At 35.6% G+C, this 14,850-nt stretch overlaps 1 protein-coding gene and 1 long non-coding RNA gene across 2 annotated transcripts in view; one reads left to right on the top strand and one right to left on the bottom strand.

Moving 5' to 3' along the window:
• Window positions 1–514: 514 nt before the first annotated feature.
• LOC113054314 (protocadherin-16-like) overlaps window positions 515–14,850 on the top strand; it is a 96,462-nt gene continuing 82,126 nt past the window's right edge. The window contains 1 exon segment of the mRNA XM_026219775.1: window positions 515–1,193. The gene's annotated coding sequence lies outside the window, so the exon portion shown is untranslated.
• On the bottom strand, window positions 10,086–12,325 carry LOC113054315 (uncharacterized). Its single transcript, XR_003277361.1, has 5 exons — window positions 12,264–12,325; window positions 11,224–11,332; window positions 10,989–11,078; window positions 10,274–10,458; window positions 10,086–10,206 (listed from the first exon to the last, which is right to left on the bottom strand). It is a non-coding gene; the product is annotated as an uncharacterized LOC113054315 (long non-coding RNA).

Genomic DNA, 14,850 nt, shown 5'->3' with positions numbered 1-14,850 from the left:
GGGTTACTGTAAATTACCATTTCATTTGTATTTGTTATTTATTTAAATTTTAGTTCAATTATGTCTGAATGTATTATGTCTGTATAGGTTATTACGTTTTAGTTTTATTTAATTTGAGTTATTTTAATACTTCAACAAATTAAATGGAAATGACATTATATATATATATATATATATATATATATATATATATATATATATATATATATATATATATATATATAATTTATAAATGTGTATGTATGTGTGTGGTTGTACTGTACATACACATGTAGTTTTTTTGGGGGGCGTTTGGCTTAGTGTTATGTTAAAATCATTATTATACTCTTTTACCTTTTGTTATTTAATATTTTGAATAGTTTTTAGCTTTATTTTCAGTTTTTCATTTAAATGTTAAGTTTTGGAATTTTTTTTATTTCTTTATCTTTAAAATATTTATAGGTAGTATTTATACAGTTTTAGCTTTTAGTTTAAGATCTATTTGTAGTTGTTTTAATACTACAATTGATTACTTCTGTTGTCCTCATTTGGATAAAAGCGGCTGATAAACTTCATGTAATGTAATTTAAATGTATATACACATAACATAAATTACATACCCCATCAAACTACACATCGGAAGAGGTTCTTGAATCTGGTTCTTTGTCTTCAGACCACTTCTCAAAGGTAGAGCATGGTGGCACTACAGTCTACATGAACAAGTCTAGTCTTTTCCCCAGTCTTCATCTTTTTTTCCCCCTTTGCTCCCCTTTTGTACCGCTCCCCACGTGTCGAATATATTAGCTACCCAAATTAGGAGAGGCTGGGCCTGATGTGGGTGTCTGATTTCACTCGCGGAGGTGCGGTGTATCCACAGAGCGTCCAGTCCATGCAGCTCTGGATGCTGAGGTGACCGTTATCTGGAGGAGCGCGTTACTACCGAGACTCCGAGGAGATCGAAGATATTCTGATCCCGTTCGGTGAATGGAATAGTGAATGCGGACCCGCTCACACCTGAGGGCTAGGCTACTATATTCACGGAGTATCTGCGTGGGATTTCAATCTCTTTCCTATGGATTTAATGTTGATGTGTTAATCTTACACAAAAACAATCCGTTTGCGGCTGGGAACAGGCTGGATACATCTGCATACAAATTAGGTTTGAGTGAAACAACGGATGCTCACAGACAGCGGCGGTGCTCGGTCAGATGAATGTAAGAGTCGTTATCCTATCGCTCACTATGACTCAAGACGGTCTGCTTAACACAAATACTGACACCTTTAGCGTTCTCAAGAGAAAACGCTGGGGTGCTGCATGATTTTAGCGACATGTGGGATATTGATCAGTTTACTCCCATTCACATTTCTGTGTAGGCAAAACCAAGCGCTTCTTTGTGTATGCATTAGTAGACGGGCAGTTTCATTCATTCTCTTAGGTTTTCTACCCCGATGAGGTGAATAGCCCATGTTCGCGTCAGCTGGTAAAAGCATATCTGTGTTGATGCGTTACAATTATGCAAGCAATGAAAAAGCAACTACAAATAGATCCAGAAACAATTTAATAAACTAAACCAAATTAGTTAAATCATCTAGACCTACTTAATGTTTAGTTAACGAGTTGTGAATTCATTCTCTTCATGTGTGAAAGGCATTACACCTCAGAATATGAATGCATAGACAACAACCCTGGCTTTTAGTTATTAGTTTGTAGTTTGTAGCTAGTTTGTAGTTCCCTTATTATCAAGAACTTAACTATGTATTATGGATCTCCACTGTTCTGTGGTGATTGATTCAAGACTGCACTGTTTTAAATCCACTTCTCTTAAAATCCTATTAAAATGCGGCAATGTATTTTTTCTGTGTTCAAAAATTCCAAGAATGATGTACAGAATAGAAAACTAGCCTACTTATTTTCATTGTCTGCATCATTATCTGTGTTTGTGCATTCAAGAACCGTTTTTAATTTAGGCTATCTGCATTAGTTGGGATTTTTCAGTGACCCTATCTGGAGGTTTTATCGTTGGCCCGTAGGTGGCAGCAAGCAGATTTTATGAGTGAGTGAATCATTCACTGAACGGATTTGTTAAAATAATAATATGTATTTTATGAGGTGGCTAATTCATATGTTTTAATTCACAGTTTTTTACATTTTGTCTACATGGACGGATAGGTTTAGGGGCGGGGTTTGGTGCAGGTCATTCGTACAAATTCATACGAATTAGCTACCTCGTAAAATATGTATGAATTGGCGTGAGATCAGTTGTTTTGAGGAGCGCAACACTAAATCCAGCTTTGGTGGAACAAAGCTGTTATTGGACAATCTGTCCGTAGGATTTAACAAACGCACGGGATCTGTCGAAATATTCTTCATGGCATTTTATAATGGCAGAGACAAGAGCAATGATGGATGTTCATCAAACATTACGTTCTAAAAAGTAATTGTTGGTTCCATTCAGACTCCGTGCTTTCAGGAGTGCTGTTTGCATTGGAAGAAACATCTGTTCATTGAACATTTGGCCTGTCAATAATTGTATTTGTTTTGTGCTTAATAATTGGACAATCTTTCGAATGGGTGGAGCTTTGCAACAATTTGATTCAGATGACTAACAGCGCTTTTAATTAAAATCAATGGTCAGTGAACTCGTAATGTATTTCATTTGACATTTATAAGCCTATTTCTTGCACAACGCTATTTGTAAATATTATACAAATACACTTATGATATTTGTTAATCAGTTTCATATTTGTTTAGTAGCAGTTTTTAAGGGCAACTTTGCAAACAGACACATTTTAGTAAATATTTTGGTTGATGTGATATCTGATTCTCCTCTCTTGAAGGTTATAGGCTGACATTGCCTGAAAAAAGCAATTATTAAAGAATCACATGTATTAAAGAATTGATCCACTCTGTTGCTGTAATATCTTTATATAATAATTTATCAGTACCAAGTACAAAAATGATCTTAGCTGCTCTGGAACCTCTTTTCCTGTATTCGATCATAGCTGATGTCAGAAGCGCAGGGCACATGTGCGGCCTCAGCATGAGATGCACATTATAAGGCAGTAAAAGAAAGACTTACCCAGTGAGGGGGAGTCTGTTCATACTTTTGCCCATCAACACTTGGAAACTGATCAGAGGCAACACATGGGGGAAGAGGAGCTGTTTGATTGAATTAGAATAAGCCAAGAGAATAGGATGTGTGTTTCAGTAGGAGGGGGATTTGAAACCACTCTCCCACACAATGCTTGAGTATCATTACTGCAGCTTATGTATTGCATTTCATTGAATGATTGCTTTTTAAGATGAATGCTTATTTGCCACCCCCCGTTTTTTTTTTTTTTTTTTTTTTTGCAGACATTGAAATTCTAAGATTAGAAGTAAGGACTGAACTCTTTGTTGGTCCGAGGAAATCACGATTAATCTGTTTCCTGCAAACACCGCAGTTGGGAAGGAGAGAAATAGCCCGTTTGCTGAGTGATTTCCTTGTCTGTAGATGTGAGATCTCAAGGGTGTATTTCCATTTCTCTTCCCTTATGCTCTTAATTGAAGCCTTATATTCATCTCAGAATTGTTCTTTGGCGGAAACAGATTGTTTGTGATTTCGTGCACTTGCCATATCTAAAAAAAACAACAACAAAAAACAAAATTTATTTTCTGAAATTATGCTTGTATGTGCCACAGGCCAACTCTTATTCCTTCCTGATTTTAATGGATGACAGATAAACAACCCAGGTTTATTGAAAATATGTGCCTTTAACGATAATTTTGCTAAATTTTACATACAATTTACTGTAGTTTTCAGATGACAATGGCAACAACTTTTGTTTTCCTTTTTGCACAGCTTTTGATTATGAGGGGAACATAATACAAATGAAGATTTTTTTTACACAGTTAATATTCAAAACTCTTTTACACTGAAAAATGATTTTATATTGTATTTGTATTAAGTATTTGTTTTTTTAGCTTTTATAATCTAGTAAATCTACTTGGCTGCCCACCTACTAAAGCAAAGTTCAAAGACTAAATTGCATTTGCTTTTTGTTATCTGTTAGGTTCAGTATAGGTACTACATTATTTTCAGACAAGCATTAACCTTTTTTCACCACTTACTGGACATGCCATTTTCAAATCGCCACGATATGTTCAACAACCAACTTAAAAACATAAGTTGCCAGATTTATGCTCATCTGGTTTGGATATAACTGAACATGCTTTTAATGCCACTCTCGGAAAATAGCTCTTGAAGTCATGTGAAATGTGCAATGTAAGCAAAGAGATAACAATTTGCAGAAATGTTGCCATAATGAGCCTGGGTTGCAGATAATTCTAAAAACAAGACCTTTCATGCAATTCTAACTTCTCTTACACTCCAAGATAGACAACAGAAACTCTAAATACACTTTGTGTCTGCACAATGTTCTGTTATTAATTAGCTTACCTAACCGTCTCTATTGTTAGATTTTGGAATCTACTCCCTGGCATTTTAGGAGACTGTCCTCCTCTTAAAAACGACCACATAGGTCGTTTGTGCAAGCAGCATATTACGACCTATTATTACGTTTTAAAATCAAGCGCCCTCTAGCGGCCGTATTACGACAGTCTCGTTTGTCGGGTGTGTCGTCATCAAATGACCTTTGACTGTCGTTACCATCGTTACCACCCAAAAAAAGGAGGCGTGACCCAACATCTTACCATGCGTTGTTGTCCAGGTTTGTAAACAATTTTATTTTATGGTTTATTTTTTAAGGTACTGTTCTGATTGTCTGCAATTAATGTCAAAGTAAGTGCAGTTTGACGTTTTCTTTACAAATATGTTGTGAATGCCAGTGAACGAATGTGTGGCAATCGCAACGAATCTGAAATGACCAGTGACCACAACAATTACCATATTTTTTTTTTTACCATGATAACTGTTTTACTGTGGTATTTGTAGTTAAAAATCATTAACCACAATGCCATGCCTTTAATACCTTTTTGTAATGTAATTGTGATTCAGTGTTTTTTTTTTTTCAGTTTTGCAGTTTCTTCATATCACATACATCTCCAGCTCCTACAACAACATTCAGTGTCCAGCAGCTCTTTATGATGCTCTCTCTCTCTCTCTCTCTCTCTCTCTCTCTCTCTCTCTCTTTCTCTCTCACTCTCTCTCTCTCTCTCTCTCTCTCTCATTTTCGTTTCCTATTTTTCTGAACTGTAATTCATAAATAAGTCACACATATTTTTCTTTCTTTCTCTTGTTCATCATGGCATATTTTCACAGCTCAGAATCAGATTTTGATCAGTTCTTGTATTAACAGGGAACTTGTACTCGAAGCTCAACTTGAAGAAGTTTCCAGTGAAGATGAAGTCCTTCAAAGGTTCGACACAGGTAATGTTGAAGATATGTAGTTATAACTGATTCACTTTAATTAATTTATCCTTACTTTATGTTAATAACCTTCCTTATAGTCCTTCCTTTCAAATATTTTGTTCACAGATCATTTCTAACACACTGTCTAAACATGTATGTATTAAAACAACAACAACAACTTGTTACTTTTTCTTTATTCCAGCTGAAAAGGAAGACCATGGGCCTGTCAAACCTTGTTTGTGGAGAGGGATGAATTTGACCATCTTGTGTGTTTACGGAGAAGACCAAAAGCTGCTAAGGCAGATATTTCCAGAGGTACGTCTGTGTTGATCTGAGCACCTCGACAGAACTTTACTGCAGTTACATTTTGCACCGAATTTTATGTTTTTTACTTTTTTAAATACCTCACGACCCCATCAGTACAAACCCTGTGCTATGTCAAAGTATTAATAATTCAAACAATTTCAGCAAATTCATATGATATTGTACAAGCGTACTCTCCAGCTTTTCCTCCTGCTGTCATTGACCATCGCCTCAGCTCTCATGCAGACTGTGTCAGGAAATGCTGTGTAACTTGTCATGTGACACAAAAGGGGCCGGTTGCGTAAACATAGCTATTATGTTAAGACTGTGACCAACTAGCAGTTAACCAAGAGATAATCATATTTCTTAGTAAAATTGGACCAATCTATGTTTTTGTAACTGACTTTAAACAATTATGACAAGTCTAGAGTAAATCAAATTATATGGCTAACTTTTTTAAAGATTAGTTTAAGCAGTTTATGCAACCGGCCCCAGGTCTTTAATTTATTTGACCAAATTAGATAATTTAAAGGTGTTTACAACAAGAACAATAACTATAATGACTATTTTAGCATCGCTACCAACAAATTATAAAGTTCTGTTTATTATTATACACGCTGCAGTTATGTTGTCTTTAACCACTAGCCCGTTGCTAGGGGGAAGTCGTGGCTTAGTGCTTAGAAAGTTTGACTCTTAACCATAAAGTTGTGGGTTTGAGTCTCGGCCCGGCAATACGACTTTTTTTGCGCTGCCCCCAACTGCTCACCGGGCACCGTAACATAAATGATCCCCACTGCTCCGTGTGTGTGTGTTCACTGCTGTGTGTGTGCACTTTGGATGGGTTAAATGCAGAACAAGAATTCTAAGTATGGGTCACCATACTTGGCTGTATGTCACGTCACTTTCATTTGTTGTCAATGTTTTAATTATTCATCATGTTATAAATTCAATTTTTTCCTGTCTTGCAGGATTTCTGACAGATTACTGAGTCCTTCTCCATCAGCTCTCCACAATAGCAGCCCTTCCAAAAGCATCCACATCACTCTCTCTTGTGTGGCACATCTGCTCTCAGTCGTTAGCATGTCTACTTGTATTATTTCTCCTCTAGTCAACACTCCCATCTCTACTGTGAACACTCCTGTCACTATCACCATCCCACCTACTGTATTCTATATGCCATATATATATATATATATATATATATATATACATATGTGTGTGTTTGTTTGTGTGTGTGACCTTTAAGGTCATTTAATGATAGAAATGCATTTTCCAGCTGAAAATGATTTATAAAATATAATTATTAATAACCGTTTTAGTTTGTCTTGCATATGTTCACAACAGAAGCGATCAGTGATTACAGGAGATTAAGAGGTAATCATGTGAAATATTAGTCTTAACAATATTTTTCTAATTAGTTAATCACTTTTAAATGAAAGAAAAGAATATGATTTCAGCTGGTGCCTTGCAACTCCTGGTTTGTAAAAATATTATTTGGCATTTTATAAACTTCTCTGCAAACAAATTGACAATTTTTATTTATTTATTCATTTTTTTTATTTTATATATATATTTTTATATTAGCCAATTTAGTTTTAAAGGGATTTTCTATTACATAATTCTGTCTGTACCTATTAGTTACTTTATCAATCAGTAATTTTTAAAAGTTGTTATATTTCACAATAATATATTATTTTTTTGTTTTTATTTCTTCATAGTGACAAACTAGAGAGAAAGAATGGTGTTATTTGCATTGTTTGTCTGAAAAGTTTGACATATCAATAAACACTGATATGGAAATTACTAAAAAAAATTATCCCTGTGTTTTTTAAATTGTATTTATTTATTTATTTTTATTATTATTTTCCTTTTTTTCTGTAGTTTAACTGGTAGAGCTAAAAATTGCAAGATTGTAAATACATCTCCAAAAAACACACAAGTGATTAAATGTATACATTTAATACACTATAAATATATAAATATAATATTATTTTTTCATACAGTATATGCAAAAATGTTGAGCTTAAATATTGTACATTAATATTAGGGTAAAGAATGTGTATAATCGCAAATATGAGGCCCTTGTTTGAAAATAAATAACTGTAATCAACAAATCTATTGCTGAATCAGGTTTACCCCACAATGCAAATCCGTCATTTTAGTTTTATATTTAGTGGGTGAAAATAAATTCACCACAAGAACCCGGAAAAGCCTGTCATGAATGGCCGTATATGGACAAGTAAGGGTGTCGCTTCTGCTCAACTGGATTTTCATTGGCTTTGAAATCCACTTGGCACTCGAGGACTCGCTGTGACTGGACTTTCTTTTAGCCCAAATTAAAAAACGTTTAATGTTGCAAAGTAAATTTTGCTGTAATTATTACGTCAATAGTACCTTCAGTTAACAATGGTGCATTGCTATATTTTGTGAAATTACCTCTTTACCGAGATCCTAACCTTAAACCTGAACATAACTTAATTGAACTACAAAAAACAGCGCCATGACTTTCACTTTCCATCGATAGAATGGCTAAGGCTTATGGGCAATGTAGTTTAAAATGTTTAATAATGAAATTGTGAAAAATACTTCTTTTTTTAAACAAAGGGATATCTAAGCATGTTTATTGTGCAAAGTTATATGACATATGTGAGAGGCAGGCTGACATTTTTTATTTTACTAAGAGTACTTTTATAAACACATGTATAGCACTTTTCTATGAATGTTTGAAAGCTGTGCCAAACATTATTTAGTAAACATAGCATAATGAGTTGTCCTACCAATTTTCTTTTTGAAACTATAATCAGATTTTGATTTACAGCCATTTGGAATGTTAATTGTTTTGCTCTTCGAGGGGACTCTACTGGGCCCCTGGGGATGGAAGGGCAGGAAAAAAATGCACAGCTCTATTCTCATCATTGGCAACAAACTGTTGAGACACATTTTGTAGGTTGTCTTTTCAAAAGCATACCATTATGTAAGTTGGAAGTCATAGTTATCTTAGAATTAAGACACCAGAAAATCAACATAAGTGCCCATTTGGAAAGAGCTCAATTTATTTCATAAGATCAAGAGCAATAATACAGTGCTAATAGTAAACAAAGACAACAAATACATATTCTGACATTTCATCAGACAAGGCCAATGTGTCATTCAGTAAGACAATGTGTGACAGTGTGCAGTTTATGGTTCCATACAATTCATGCAATTTAAAGAATCATAATATAAAATACCTAATTCATAAATCTCTGTAAAGAATGTCTCATCTTTGTCCTGCTCAGGAGCTAGACATCAGTAATGTGCATGAACATCTTCATTATAATACAGAACAGGATTCATGTTGATCTTTCCTTGATTCATCACCTTCAGTTGTGCATGAAGTCCATGCAGTCTCTTCTAATGCAGCTCTTCATCTAACTGAATTTCATTAATATTACTAAATGTTCATGTCTTCATCAAAACAACCATGGTGATTATATGTGTTGTTTACAAAATTAAATGGTGTATCTACCAAAAAACCATCTCTAGTACAGAATATTCACCATACTTGATTATCCAACACCATACGCAATATTTTACTAGGATGCAGCATAAAGACAGATAAAGAAGCATATTAAGACAAATTATATTCAAGTGAAATAAAAATGGGTTACATTAAAACCATTTTATTTTAATCAGATGAAGAAACCCAGATGAAGGCATGGTGAAATGTCTTGAGCACCAAAGAATCACATCCAGTTTCCTTCTCATCATCAGAGCTCTCCTGGTTTTCTTCAAATCCATGTCTCTATCATGATCTTCTTCAATGTCATAAACAATTTGCAATTGTTATCCAGCACAACAATACAACTGATGAACAAGTCATGTGACCAATTCAAATCAAATCATTTTATTATCACAATACCATGAATGCAAGTATACAGGTGGTAAAATGCTTTTCTGCAAACTGCAGCATGACAAGTACTGAATATATTTGCAACACATATACAGTATCAAAAATATAAACCGTATACATAAGAGCTCAATACAGGTAGAAAATATAGTGCAATACTATACTATACAGAGAGAACAAAATGAAAACAATTAACAACAATCACTGTATACTGTAGATATACCTCTGCCCACTGCTCCGGGTGTGTGTTCACAGTGTGTGTGTGTTCACTGCTCTGTGTGTGTGCACTTCGGATGGATTAAATGCAGAGCACAAATTCTGAGTATGGGTCACCATACTTGACTGTATGTCACGTCACTTTCACTTTCAGTACAGTATGAATTAGTGCAAACAGAATATCAGGTTGCAGAATAATAGTGAGTCAGAGTCCAGTCAGTGTAGCTGATAGAGTGCAGTGCACACAGTATGAGGCTGCTGGTGTGTGTGTGTGTGTGTGTGTGTGTGTGGTGTTACTGGTACGAGTTCAGTTCAGTCTGATTGCCTGTTGAAGGAACTTGTTTTGCAGTCTGCTGGTGCTGGTTCTGTGATAATGTCTGTCTGATGGTGATGTTGAGAGCAATCCATGGCTCGTGTGGCTGGAGTCTCTGACGGTCCTCAACAAAAGAAAAACCTTGCGTAGATGTCCTGGAGAGACAAAATCATTGTGTCAATTATATATTATTATTATTTAGAATTGTTGTAATGGACATACCATTGATTCCTGTTGAAGGTTGTTGGAGGTATTGGCTCTCAGTTGTGAAGTTTCTTTTATGGCCGTAACATCTGTGCAGTCACACAGCTGTTTGGGAATTCAGTCTTCACAGTTTCAGGCTGCAGCGCTGCATTTGGTGACCATTGACTCCTCCATCTCTGGCCTCAGACCCGCTTCTCTTTAGTCTGGAGTGAAGACAAATGTTCTCAGTACCAGCTTTCCTTCTACTGCAGTCTTTCTGTACAAGTAGAAAATAATAAAAACACAGTCATAACAAATCAGTTATGTATTGAAAACTCATAGTACATATGAAGACTTCAGATGCAAAGGCATCTAAGTTCCACCTGAAGTTTTCTTCTAAAATTCTTCTTAGAAGAACATTTCATACAGAACTTAAAGGCTTTTGCATCTGAAGTCTTCATATACAACACATCTCGTTCTTCATTTCTCCATCAACTGACTTCATCCTCCTTCAAAAACTGTAAGTCCATAAGAAAAATAGTTTTGGTGAATACAGGTGCAGGTGTCAGTACTCACCATATTCAGTCATTTTCTGCCCAAATTCCAGAAATGATGCCCTGATGATTTGTTCATTCTAGGACTTATAAAAAGATGTATATGTGAAAAATGATAATTGCTGACTTGAATAGAGATCAACATCATATGCTGTACTAATGCATTGCTTGAATACAGACACATCAATGGGGATGAGCACCTTTTCACTCTTTTCTGTTTGGGCACAATAGAGCCATGTTCATTCCTCATCCCCAACAGGACTGATGTTCTTTGTGTTTTTGCTCTTCAGCTGTAAAACAAAAATATGTCTATTAACCCCATGTTTAATTACTATTGCTTATTACATATGAATTAAGACAGATATAATTAAGTAAATTCACCAAAAGATTCAGGTTAGAGGATTAAATGAATATTGATTACAATTTTCTACAAACCTTTCTTGGAGAGGGCTGATCATGACAGGAACTTGCTGAGCCACACTAGTAGACATTCAGTTGACAAACCTGAAAGAGGCCATCATGCAACCATCCGCTCTGTTTGTACCTTACAACAGAGCAAGAGAGAATGTGTGAGTGAGTGGAGAGAGTAAAGGACTAAGATGAAGACAAACAAGCAAAGAAAGGCAAAATCTTGCGTTTGAGTTTAACAAAATGAGAGGGAAGAAAGCTGTATCTTCAAGCTATATTATTCTCAATTATTTTCTACACTATAACATGCAGCAGGATTGTTGTAAGCAGTTTAAAGACCTCTTCATACCAAGGATGAGTCCATACTTAATGACACAGAGGAACAACATCAGTGGAATATATTTTCCAGCTGATGAACATTAAACAGCCAATCAAAATGCACATTTCAAAAGCTTGATCATTTAAAGTGGCAGACATCAACGTCGCTGCAGTGTGTATATTAATAAACATAACTTTATCATTGGTTGATGTTGGTGTGGATGCTAAAATAGTTATTGTAGTTACTATTCTTGGTGTGAACAGCCTTAAATGATCTAATTTGGCCAAATTAACTGAAGATCTGATGTGTCACATGACAAGTTACACAGCATTTCCTGACTTGCTTTTAAACAGACGTGTTCAATTAAAATCAACATGGAAATAAAGGCAGACTGTGAGGTGCGGACAGATATCATGTACTGTTAGAACGGGTTAAGACGGTGCTAATAAAGAATACAGTGGACTCAATATAAACTTTAGGATATAACGCTCTGACTACTTAAAATGGACACAGTCTGCATGAGAGCTGAGGCGATGGTCAATGACAGCAGGAGGAAAAGCTGGAGAGTACGCTTGTACAATATCATATGAATTTGCTGAAATTGTTTGAATTATTAATACTTTGACATAGCACAGGGTTTGTACTGATGGGGTCGTGAGGTATTTAAAAAAGTAAAAAACATAAAATTCGGTGCAAAATGTAACTGCAGTAAAGTTCTGTCGAGGTGCTCAGATCAACACAGACGTACCTCTGGAAATATCTGCCTTAGCAGCTTTTGGTCTTCTCCGTAAACACACAAGATGGTCAAATTCATCCCTCTCCACAAACAAGGTTTGACAGGCCCATGGTCTTCCTTTTCAGCTGGAATAAAGAAAAAGTAACAAGTTGTTGTTGTTGTTTTAATACATACATGTTTAGACAGTGTGTTAGAAATGATCTGTGAACAAAATATTTGAAAGGAAGGACTATAAGGAAGGTTATTAACATAAAGTAAGGATAAATTAATTAAAGTAAATCAGTTATAACTACATATCTTCAACATTACCTGTGTCGAACCTTTGAAGGACTTCATCTTCACTGGAAACTTCTTCAAGTTGAGCTTCGAGTACAAGTTCCCTGTTAATACAAGAACTGATCAAAATCTGATTCTGAGCTGTGAAAATATGCCATGATGAACAAGAGAAAGAAAGAAAAATATGTGTGACTTATTTATGAATTACAGTTCAGAAAAATAGGAAACGAAAATGAGAGAGAGAGAGAGAGAGAGAGAGAGAGTGAGAGAGAAAGAGAGAGAGAGAGAGAGAGAGAGAGAGAGAGAGAGAGAGAGAGAGAGAGAGAGAGAGCATCATAAAGAGCTGCTGGACACTGAATGTTGTTGTAGGAGCTGGAGATGTATGTGATATGAAGAAACTGCAAAACTGAAAAGAAAAAAAACACTGAATCACAATTACATTACAAAAAGGTATTAAAGGCATGGCAAATGTGTTACTTAACTAAAGAGTACACAATAAGCACAGTTACTGTGGTGAAAAGCATGGTAACGTGTTTATACTACAAATACCAAAGTAAAACTACAGTTATGACGGGAGATACATTGAGTTGTGGTTACTGAGGTTTTATAACACGTGACATGGTTCAGCGACATGTTACTATGGTAAAAACATGGTAAATGCGCGACTTTTACATGACCTCTTTCCACCACAGGCGAATTTCAAACGAATATCACAATGAAAACTAACTTTATAAAGCTGCAGATTTCGATTAAATGATTTGAACGTCAAACTGGTTTAATAGGACATACAGTGTCCAGTATCGATTTGAAAATAAAAACTCATATTATTCATAAACGATCGACTACTTTATGAGACGGGAGAAAACCTTACCTGTACATGTCTCGAAGTCATCTAAAATCCATATCATCAAAATCCACGAACATCTGGGAGAGTTTAAATCAAACAATTCAAAACGCAAATAGCAAACATGTTAAAATAAACCCACAATGCATTTAGGCGAAAGTTCATTTATCATACCTCCTGTTGCCAATAGGGGCGCTAATTTAGAGAACGCTCGTGTGGGTCGTATTTATGGATAGTGACAAACGACCCATACGGTCGTATGAGTTGGAGGACTTGTTGCATTTTAGTTAAGCCAAGTCATTATATCCAAGTGCTCCAGATTGCAGCTTTTCTCCTGGGAAAGGTTTCTTTTTTCCATCTATTCTTGCTTTTCATTTGACCAGGTGGTGATGTACTCCTTCTGAGTGAGGTTACCATATACCCTTTCAATGTACTGTAAGTATTTACTGAAATACTACATCTTTGTTTTGTTTTAACGTACCCCTCCCCCCCATGGGGTTAGCTTAATAAAACAAACCAGACTAATGAGATGTATACAAATCACTCAAAAGACTCTGAGTGCTTCACTCTTTCACCTGAGCTGCTCATTCACTCAGTTATAATATCATTGAAGCATTGAGTGCTACATTGAGAATGCTCCAATGGAGTGTTCAGTACTGGCTCTGTGTCTAAAGGCTCTGTACGGAATATTTATATCTGTAGTAGCATACATAAGTGCCGTGTGTTTTACCTCTCGTGTCCAGTAATGGTAGTTGTTCTCAAGCATCAGCACTGTTAAATGGGCTGGAAACATGCATGCTTGTAGATAAGGTCAGAGTTTGGACAAGTTAGTGTAAAATTCCACTGAGGCACAGTTCCTTTTCCTTAATGGAAAGGTACAACAGCAGGTGGTGAGTTGCTTTGGGTGTAGGCCTGTCTGTAATTCTAATTTAGACAAGCATCTGTTTTATACATTTTAGCATTTAACTAACCCATTAACGTCTTAGAAGTAAAAACGTTTTGGTAGTTTGTATTAGTCACAAAATTTCTCTTAAAATTGACACGTTTTTATTCTGTCATTAAATCTATTCCACCCAAATACAGAATATTTATTAGAATCTTAGAATCTGCAGCAATTAGATGATTAAGTGGTCTTAACGCCATGTTTAGTGTGTATAGTGGGACATTGCTGTAACCTGGGAGACTTGGGAATCTGAGATGTGGCATCTCAGTGTTCAACATTGGTAAAACAGTGCATCACTACTTATTAATAATTCAGAGATCTCGTCTCTCTCACTGACTCTCTTTTCCTGTTACATCCCATTCCTTGAGAAAGAGCTTGCTGTACACCCGACCCCGATCATAACAGGGAGACCGCAGGTTGTTTCGTTTATTCACTGCAGCTTTCTCTTTCTTAGAGCACACAGTGTGCTTGAAAGGTAATGGCAAAATAATATTTTTATCTTTATTTTTTATTTTATAATTATATATAAGTAGTTG

Source organism: Carassius auratus, chromosome 35 (assembly GCF_003368295.1).
Source record: "Carassius auratus strain Wakin chromosome 35, ASM336829v1, whole genome shotgun sequence".
NCBI lineage: Eukaryota > Metazoa > Chordata > Actinopteri > Cypriniformes > Cyprinidae > Carassius > Carassius auratus.
The sequence above is the reverse complement of the archived record's forward strand: the minus strand, read 5'-3'. Positions and strand labels throughout refer to the sequence as shown.